The 10,642-nt window shown below is 37.6% G+C and overlaps 1 long non-coding RNA gene across 4 annotated transcripts; it reads left to right on the top strand.

Annotated features, from left to right (window-relative positions):
- Positions 1-9,082: 9,082 nt before the first annotated feature.
- Positions 9,083-10,417, top strand: LOC125802981 (uncharacterized). Of its 4 annotated transcripts, none has more exons than XR_007440027.1 (3): positions 9,083-9,298; positions 9,932-10,019; positions 10,123-10,417. It is a non-coding gene; the product is annotated as an uncharacterized LOC125802981 (long non-coding RNA). The 4 variants fall into 4 exon arrangements; XR_007440030.1 differs by lacking the exon at positions 9,083-9,298 and adding an exon at positions 9,468-9,514; XR_007440028.1 differs by lacking the exon at positions 9,083-9,298 and adding an exon at positions 9,578-9,617.
- Positions 10,418-10,642: the final 225 nt, after the last annotated feature.

Raw genomic sequence — 10,642 nt, 5'->3', positions numbered from 1 at the left:
GTGGAGCTGTGTCGGAAGCAACAACTCGTGGCAGATGTTAATAATGCCCTATCGCTTACATCCTACCACCACCACCAGCACCACCACCAGCACCACCACCAGCACCACCACCACCAGCACCATGTCTCCAAGCCAACCTCCAAACATCTCACACTCCTGCTCTCCATGCAGCTTAATTTAGAGCATGTCAGTGTGTCTTTGCTATCGTAAAGTTGGGAAAAGTACATCTTGCATGACTTGAAATGTGCAAAAGGCATGTAGGACATCTCACACTCCTTCTCTCCAAAACTTGCTTGGTGTGTTTGGAGTGAAGAGATTCTACACTGTGTTACACTGTTAAATCCTGTTAATAACATGTTAATTAATACTACATAACCATTGGTAACCTTCATGGACTGATGGGTCTTCAGGGAGTGCTTGATGTTTTTTTTTTTTTTTAGAAGCTTTTTTATTGATCTATAGGCAGGCCATTAATTTTGCACTATGCAGCTTAATTTAGAGCATCTTAGTGTGTCTTTGCTATCGTAACGTTGGGAAAAGTACACCTTGCTCGACTCGAAATGTGCAAAAGGCACATAGGACATCTCACACTCCTGCTCTCCAATACATGCTTGTGTGTTTGGAGTGAAGAGATTCTGCACTGTGTTACACTGTTAAATCTTGTTAGTGACGTGTTAATTAATACTACATAACCATTGGTAACCTTCATGGACTGATGGGTCTTCAAAGAGGCCTTGATGTTTTTTTTTTTAGAAGCTATTTTATTGATCTATAGGCGAGCCTTTAATCGTGCACCATGCAGCTTAATTTAGAGCATGTTAGTGTGTCTTTGCTATCGTAACAGTGGGAAAAGTACACCTTGCTCGACTCGAAATGCGCAAAAGGCATGTACTACATCTCACTCCTGCTCTCCAAAACAAGCTTGCTGTGTTTGTAGTGAAGAGATTCTGCACTGTTACACTATTAAACCCTCTTAATGATATATATATATATATATATTGTTAATTGCATATCTACTACAACATTTATTCACGTATTCATACAGTATAAGTGTGAAACTAACTACAAACATCCTGTAAAGGTTAATTAACAGTAATTACACAGTACTTACTCAGTAATTACTCAGAAACAACATGGAACAGGTTGTATTATGCAGTGTACAGGGTTTCACCATTCATACTCTGTCAGTACACAGTATTTACTCAGTAATTACTCAGAAACAACATGGAGCGGGCTGTATTATGTAGTGTACAGTGTTTTACCGTTCTTACTCTGTAAGTACACAGTACTTACCCTCTAAAACTCGGGCTGTACTATAAAGTGTTACCAAGTTTTCTTTATAGTGAGATTAATGAGTGCAGCATCAGACTGGCTGGTTTTTAACTGCCCTGATAGAGATTTTCACTATAAAGCGAGACTCTTAACCTGGAGCAGAGGAAGAACGATAGTCAGAGACTGTTTCACTGATGATTGCTGACCACTTCACTCTGCCTGAGCTCTGGGGTTGCCAGAAGGGTGGCCATGCTTCACGCAAGGATAGCACTGCCCACCACTGGCCACCCACCGGCTACCGCTCTGTGTGAGAAATTGATGAGCACAATAAAGTAAAATAAAGAGCTGGATGAAAAGGATAAAACTGCAGTAGATCTAAAAGGACAGTGTTTTAAACTGCCTTTAACTCTTCTACAGAGAAGAAGAGACTGTGTACTGTGGAGAACATAGCCTCCTGGAAAAGTTTGTAATGTAGTCATTAGTCAATGTTTGATGACGATAAATGAAATATCACCATTATTAATAGGTTAACCATATTTTTAGATACATTCTCCTCTCTGTAGCGATGTAAGGTGTTCATTTATTACAAATTTATTCTGTATTCTGTTCAAAAGATAATATTAAATCACATAGATGCATATCTTCAATATTTTTAAACAAGAAAAATGAAAAGGGCAAACATAACACCTTCACTGGCAAGTTTCACAACTTATTATCACTTTTTGTAGCAGCTAAAAATCCATTTTTACCTATTTTTTTCTTGCAAAAATGTATTGCATGGTCTGTGTTTAGGTCAGGGGGTTTGAGAGGAGTATTGGTTATTACCCTGCCCCCTTGTTACCTTCCCCAGGTGTTCCTACTCTCCCTGTGTATATAGATGCCCTTTGTTTTAGTGTTTCCTTTGTCGGGTCTTTTGTATACTTTGTGGAATCTTGTCAGGCCATTTCCCAGCATGCTCACTCACCGGACACCAGACATCCCTGACCATGTGATGCTACAGCGTTCATGCTTGCCGAGCTTCTGATTGCTCACACCTGGACTGCCTTGTATAAATTCCCCCCTGTTTTCTTTGTTCCCTGGCCGGATATCTGAATCTAGCTTGCTAGCTCTTCTACTAAGCGATTCTTTTGATTGTTTTTCCATTTTACTGACTCCTTTTTGTGTTTTTTGACTACTGTACTTCCTACTCTCTCTTTTTGCCTTGCTCTTCCTATCGTTTTTGTTTTCATTGCCGACCCATTTTTGTATTTAGACTTTTGTATTTTTGTCTTGCCCTCCACTTTTTGGATTTACTGTGTATGACCCTTTTTCCTTTTTTATCGCTGCTATTTTGATACTGATCCTGTATAAATAAATTGGTTGATTGGTATCTGCGTTTGTCTGTCCTTTGGTTTGGTCCACATGACATTAATATTAATGTCTTAATTGCCATTACAAATCTTACTCTATTAAACTGTTCATTCAAAAACAACAACAACAACAACAAAGTTTTGTTAATGTAGCATTTAATATAGTTCACACTTAATTTGCAAATAGATGAAGCCATGAGCCAATAGGAAAGTTTCAGGAACTGCATGTGGGAGTGCTGTTCAAAGCACCTGAGAAGCCCTGCAGTGTTCAATTGTGTGCCTTACTGTGGGATAGTGGAGTAATTGGAAAGACATTAAATATAAAAAGATACCGGCTTTTGAACACTTTAACCATCGCGGAAGATCACTATCTCTCGCTGAGTGGGGGTCTGATGAGAGTATGCATTCGTTTTAGAAGAAGATGGTTGATTATTAATGTTCAAAAAGAAAGGTGGGCACCCTGCTGACAGTCTGCAGAGGCTCAATTTAACCCTGTGTATGAAGGTGAGAGCTGGGGGAAGAGTTTGAAAAAGCTCTAAAGCAAGCAAGCAAGTGTCAGGAAGGGTGAGAAGATGGACGTAATTGCAGGTATCAAATTTATTGAACAAACAAGATAAACAAAAGCAAAAGCAAAAAAAGCAAAATGTAAAAATACAATACAAGATTAAGTAAACTAAACTACAAAATCTAAGAAAAACCTAACCAAGGAAACTAGATTAAGAAAACAAAACTAAGATGACAGATTAAAAAAAAAAGTTAACTAAGAAAATAAAAAACAATAAACAAGCAGCAGAAAATGCAACAGACCTGACAGGAGAACTCAAGCAGAAAGGTCGATACACAGCATTTAAGACACACAAAAAAGACACACAAAAAAGGAACACTGAAACAGAGGGGCTTAAATACACAAGAAGGATGAGGAACACCTGGGCCAGGAAACAAGGGGGCGGAGTTACAAACACGAGAAGACACGAGAAGATAACGCTAATGGCTAGGGCGAGGACACAAGACAGGAAAACAGAGGCAGAAGCACGTAGAACCAAAAGAGAAAAAACACACAGGCTAAGACAGACACATGCTAAGGTGTGACAGCAAGAGAAAAATTAAAGTTATTTTATAATATATTATTTAATACATGTTTCAGTATGGTTTTAGTTTGATTTTGTATAATTTTCTGATGAACTTACTACAAAACAAAATGGTACAAATGGTACAACTTTAAAATAAAACAAGGCTCCTTTATAAATGGTTTATAAATGAGTGTATAAATTAGTAATAATTAAATTGTAAATACTTTAAAAACATTAGTATGCAATTACAACAAATTAATAGAGGGACAAAGGAAACAGTGGTCTGTTGTTTGCCAAATATTTATTAGACCTTTATTTATACTGTTAATTCTTGTCTTTTCCATTAGTCAACATTAAAACATGTACATTACCAACTTTATTCATTTAACTACCCAGATTGAAGATGTATCCTGTTATCATAATGTGGTGTATGATAAAAGGGATAACAGGTGTAGAAACAAGGGAATGGTCATAATGTTATGCTTATGATTATTGTACAGTGCTGACTAATTGAGTGGGATTCTGCACAGTGTGTTCCATTTGCTTTTTGATTGCTGCTCTCAAATAAAGTCAATAAAAATGATAACTCAGCTCTGTTTAGATAAAATAAAAAAAAAAATTAAAAAAACATTCAGTCATTTTTGCTGATTTCTGTCTTATCATGGTTTAGTGAATGAAAGGTTTTTTTTTTTAACAGAGGCTGTGGTGGTGTTCAATGATGGATCCACACTCGCCCACCAAACCCTCCTCCACACCCCCACCTCACTGAGATCCTGAGATCAGAAAAAGGCCAGCAGATGGCAATCCCCAGTAACAACACCACGAAATATGCAACAGTCCTGCAACAATTGCCTCATTAGTCTGTGAATCACATAAGCTTCCTAGCAACAAAGACAAAGATACCTTTCTTCACCCTGCCCAGGGCGCATTCGCTCCTAATCCACTCTCCAGCTTTATGTGGAGGGAACCAGTATTAATGTTTACTGACTGCACTTTCTGCTTTTTATATTTGACTCTGACATCAGAGCCGCGCCACGAAGGTTATATGCTCATACATACTCATGGCCTTGATGGGTGACGCTACATCTGTGTGGAACAGCAAAGCCTTTTCATATTCTTGAAGCATGTTCTTATTTTTCCATATTAAAATTTTACATTTAACAGTTACAGTAAAACCACATAACACTGCAAGAATTCACTTTCCTATTTACATATACTGTATGTGATGAGGAAAGCACTGAGAATAGAAGTAAGACACTACAGGGGTTGGACAATGAAACTGAAACACCTGTCTCATTTTAGTGTGGGATTTTAGGTTTCATGGCTAAATTGGAGCAGCCTGGTGGCCAATCTTCATTAATTGCACATTATTGCACCAGTAAGAGCAGTAAGAGTGTAAAGGTTCAATTATCAGGGTAAGAGCACAGTTCTGCTCTAAATATTGCAATGCACACTATAACATTATGGGAGACATACCAGAGTTCAAAAGAGGACAAATTGTTGGTGCACGTCTTGCTGGAGCATCTGTGACCAAGACAGCAAGTCTTTGTGATGCATCAAGAGCCACGGTATCCAGGGTAATGTCAGCTCAGCATACCATCAAGAAGGATGAACCACATCCAACAGGATTAACTGTGGACGCTGTAAGAGGAAGCTGTCTGAAAGGGATGTTCGGGTGCTAACCCGGATTGTATCTAAAAAACATAAAACCACGGCTGATCAAATCACGGCAGAATTCAATGTGCACCTCAACTCTCCTGTTTCCACCAGAACTGTCCGTCACCACAATAAATTATTGAGCTCTAAAACCAGGAGTTTCAGTTTCATTGTCCAAACCCTGTATAAATTCAGTATTAGAGAACTTAGTTCAAAGCTTTCCTAAAAGAGTAGCTGCTGTAAAGCCTGTGACTCTTTTGAATTATTTGAGTTAATCGATTCTCTTATTATTTTATTATTATTACTTTTTTTCACCTTTGATTCTCATGATCTAAGTTGGTTATTATTCATTTTACCATTTCCTATAATTTTTATAATTTTATTTCATCATTTACTTTAACTATCACTATTTTTCTTTCTATCTGAGAAATGCTTTACTTTTTATGTGTTTATTTTAATGGTCATTTTATGTACAGCTCTTATGTACAGGAAAAAATGAAGAGACCACTTTAGTTTTTGAATCAGTTTCTCTGAGTTTGCTATTTATAGGTAAATGTTTGAGTAAAATAAACATTGTTGTTTTATTCTATAAACTATGGACAATATTTCAAATTCAAATTCTGAATAAAAAAATTGTCATTTAGAGCATTTATTTTGCGTAGAATGAGAAAATGTAGATGCAGAGCTTTCAGAACTCAAATAATGCAAAGAAAACAAGTTCATATTCATAAAGTTTTAAGAGTTCAGAAATCTAAATTTGGTGGAATAACCCCGGCTTTTAATCACAGTTTTTTTTATGCATCTTGACATCATGTTCTCCTCCACCAGTCTTACACACTGCTTTTGGATAACTTTATGCTGCTTTACTCCTGGTGCAAAAATTCAAGCAGTTCAGTTTGGTGGTTTGATGGTTTGTGATCATCCATCTTCCTCTTGATTATATTCTAGAGGTTTTCAATTTGATAAAATCAAGGAAACTCATAATTTCAAGTGCTTTCTTATTTTTTTTCCAGAGCTGTATATATTTTATTAATCTTAATTAAAACGTTTTATTTAAAGTATGTATTTTCTTTTATGTATTATTATTATTTTCCTTTTTTTAATTTCTTGTCTATTGTTTTTAATTGCCTGCCTATACTGTAAATGCTCAGCTCATTGATTGAATTGACAAAAATAGTGGACAACCCCGAATCATCATCCTTCATTTATGAGGAAAACTGTGTCTATGCTTTTTAACCCGTTTCATGTATAAGTTCATCGCTTGGTCTCTGTGCACTGTGCACATACAGTAGGGCAACATGACATCTATAACAGATGGTATCTATTCACCTCCAGCACTACTGCAAGCTGAGGGTTGCCAGTCTATAGCATGAAAGGAGAAGCTGTTGGGCCGAAAGCATGCTGCTCCGGTCTGTGTTTTAGTCAGGCATGCGCTGAAGTGCAGTGACGCGTAACAAGGGTCTTGTATATGCATATATATATATATGCTTCTGTGGATACGTGGCAGCCACGTCACAAATAAAGACCACAATAATTTATATACTGTCCTGACGTACAGTTCTGGTGGAAACAGGAGAGTTGAGGTGCACAATGAATTCTGCGTGATTTGATCAGCCGTGGTTTTATGTTTTTTATTGGATACAATCCGGGTTTTACCCTGACATTACCCTGGATACCGTGGCTCTTGATGCATCACAAAGACTTGCTGTCTTGGTCACAGATGCTCCAGCAAGATGCGCACCAACAATTTGTCCTCTTTTGAACTCTGGTATGTCACCCATAATGTTATAGTGTGCATTGCAATATTTAGAGCAGAACTGTGCTCTTACCCTGCTAATTAAACCTCCACACTCTTACTGCTCTTACTGGTGCAATAATGTGTAATTAATGAAGATTGGCCACCAGGCTGCTCCAATTTAGCCATGAAACCTAAAATCCCACACTAAAATAAGACAAGTGTTTCAGTTTCATTGTCCAACACCTGTACATCACTATTGTAAGTCGCTTTGGACAAAGGCATCTGCAAAATATAATGTAATTTAATGAATTAATTAATGAATGTAAGTTTATTATGATAGGATTTTCACAAGCTTGCATGCTGTATTTACCCAACACTCCTTTATGCTATGGATGTCCGTAACTTCCTAAAAAAAAGGTTTTAATCACAAAGCAAGACTTTGAAGTTTGGAAAGTTCATTCCATAAGACAGAAGCAGGCCTTTGATCACTGCAGGGGTGAACTCAATTTATAAGAGGCCCAGATATATGGCCACCATAATCAAAGAGCTATGTGTGACTATCAACACACAAAAGTTGTGTCCTGAACTCATTTAATCCCACAGTTTTTTACCAGCTGTGTGAGAATGTCAAGTTTATTATTTAGAGAGCCCTGGGACAAAATCTTTATGCAAAGTTATTTAAAATAAAAAAAGTCAATTATTTGCATATATACAGCTCTGGAAAAAAACAAAAAATAAGAGACCACTTCAGTTTCTGAGTCATTCTCTCTGATTTTGCTATTTATAGTTATATGTTTAAGTAAAACGAACACTGATGTTTTATTCTATAAACTACAGACAACATTTCTCCCAAATTAAAAAACAAAACAAAACATTTGTTTCATGCATCTTGGCACCATGTTCTCCTCCACCAGTCTTACACACTGCTTTTGGATAACTTTATTCCAAAACTCCTGGTGCAACATTTTAAGCAGTTCAGTTTGGTTTGATGGTTTGTGATCATCCATCTTCCTCTTGATTATATTCCAGAGGTTTTCAATTTGGTCAAATCAAAGAAACTCATCATTTTCAAGTGGTCTCTTATTTTTTTCCAGAGCTGTACATGCACAAATTACTAACAGCGTAAATCAATTCCCGAATTGTGGAGATGACGAGCGTGAAAAAGAGTCCGAACACGTGATATTGTCAGATGCATGCTGGGGATTGTAGTTCTAGAGAGGCACATGTCCGTTGGTGGGAAGGGGAAAGGCAGAGTTAGGAATTAAAATTTCTGTATCAGGCTTGACAATATTGAATTGAGTTCACTACAAAGGCGAGATATTTAATGTTTAAACAGATACACTTTATTTAAAAACAAAAATACTGTGGAAATTGAAGAACACTCCAAAAAACACCTGTCTGAAACATTCCACAGGTGAACATTAGTTAATCAGAAACAGGTGAGCGAGGTTCTCCACTCTGTGCAAAACTGTGTGAGCAAATAGTCCAACAGCTTAAGAACAACCGACGTTTCTCAACTTATAACTGCAGGCAGTGTAGGCAGTGATCAAACTTCACTCTGTAGTTTTATCAGTGGCCACTAGTAGGCAGATGTGTTTAAACTGCAACACGTTTTCTTGCCGACAAATTATTCAAAGTGTGTTCAGCACATTTTTGAGTTACCTGGATTAGAGGAACAGGGTCTGACATAGAGAATAAGCGCATTAATCTTGTTCAAGGTTGTTCACATTATATAAAATATGGCATATCTAATGAGCAAATGTCCGTCACTATAGGATACAACAGGAATGACAAGTGCCTGCACAGCGCTCCTGACCACGGCTTTCACAGGTAGACCTGTGTGCACAAACCTCCTGCTTGAATGATATTAAACCCCAATTCCAGTGAAGTTTCTACAGTGAAGACTACAATGATTTGCAAATCCTTTTTAAAAACTATATTCAATTGAATTCACTACAAAGACAAGATATTTAATGTTCAAACATTTGTGTTAGGAGAGTAAGTGCTCTTTGAAGAGCTCTGTCTTCAGGAGTTTATTAAAGATAGTTAGAGATTCTCCTGATCTGGTAGTAGAAGGTAGTTAGTTAGAGGTGTTAGGAGAGTAAGAGCTCTTTGAAGAGCTCTAAAGTGTCTTCAGGAGTTTATTAAAGATAGTGAGAGATTCTCCTGATCTGGTAGTAGAAGGTAGTTAGTTAGAGGTGTTAGGAGAGTAAGTGCTCTTTGAAGAGCTCTAAAGTGTCTTCAGGAGTTTATTAAAGATAGGGAGAGATTCTCCTGATCTGGTAGTAGAAGGTAGTTAGTTAGAGGTGTTAGGAGAGTTAGAGCTCTTTGAAGAGCTCTAAAATGTCTTTAGGAGTTTATTAAAGATAGTGAGAGACACTCCTGATCTGGTAGTAGAAGGTAGTTAGTTAGAGGTGTTAGGAGAGTAAGTGCTCTTTGAAGAGCTCAGTCTTCAGGAGTTTATTAAAGATAGTGAGAGATTCTCCTGATCTGGTAGTAGAAGGTAGTTAGTTAGAGGTGTTAGGAGAGTAAGTGCTCTTTGAAGAGCTCTGTCTTCAGGAGTTTATTAAAGATAGTGAGAGATTCTCCTGATCTGGTAGTGGAAGGTAGTTAGTTAGAGGTGTTAGGAGAGTAAGTGCTCTTTGAAGAGCTCTGTCTTCAGGAGTTTATTAAAGATAGGGAGAGATTCTCCTGATCTGGTAGTAGAAGGTAGTTAGTTAGAGGTGTTAGGAGAGTTAGAGCTCTTTGAAGAGCTCTAAAATGTCTTCAGGAGTTTATTAAAGATAGTGAGAGACGCTCCTGATCTGGTAGTAGAAGGTAGTTAGTTAGAGGTGTTAGGAGAGTAGGTGCTCTTTGAAGAGCTCTGTCTTCAGGAGTTTATTAAAGATAGTGAGAGATGCTCCTGATCTGGTAGTAGAAGGTAGTTAGTTAGAGGTGTTAGGAGAGTAGGTGCTCTTTGAAGAGCTCTGTCTTCAGGAGTTTATTAAAGATAGTGAGAGATTATCCTGATCTGGTAGTAGAAGATAGTTAGTTAGAGGTGTTAGGAGAGTAAGTGCTCTTTGAAGAGCTCTGTCTTCAGGAGTTTATTAAAGATAGCGAGAGATTCTCCTGATCTGGTAGTAGAAGGTAGTTAGTTAGAGGTGTTAGGAGAGTAAGTGCTCTTTGAAGAGCTCTGTCTTCAGGAGTTTATTAAAGATAGTGAGAGATTCTCCTGATCTGGTAGTGGAAGGTAGTTAGTTAGAGGTGTTAGGAGAGTAAGTGCTCTTTGAAGAGCTCTGTCTTCAGGAGTTTATTAAAGATAGTGAGAGATTCTCCTGATCTGGTAGTGGAAGGTAGTTAGTTAGAGGTGTTAGGAGAGTAGGTGCTCTTTGTAGAGCTCTGTCTTCAGGAGTTTATTAAAGATAGTGAGAGATTCTCCTGATCTGGTAGTGGAAGGTAGTTAGTTAGAGGTGTTAGGAGAGTAAGAGCCTTTTGAAGAGCTCTGTCTTCAGAAGTTTATTAAAATATATCGAGGGACGCTCCTGATCTGGTAGTTTCAAACTTGCCGCTTACATAAG

Source organism: Astyanax mexicanus, chromosome 7, assembly GCF_023375975.1.
Source record: "Astyanax mexicanus isolate ESR-SI-001 chromosome 7, AstMex3_surface, whole genome shotgun sequence".
In the NCBI taxonomy this organism is placed as follows: Eukaryota; Metazoa; Chordata; class Actinopteri; order Characiformes; family Acestrorhamphidae; genus Astyanax; species Astyanax mexicanus.
This window is presented reverse-complemented; position numbering and strand designations above follow the sequence as displayed.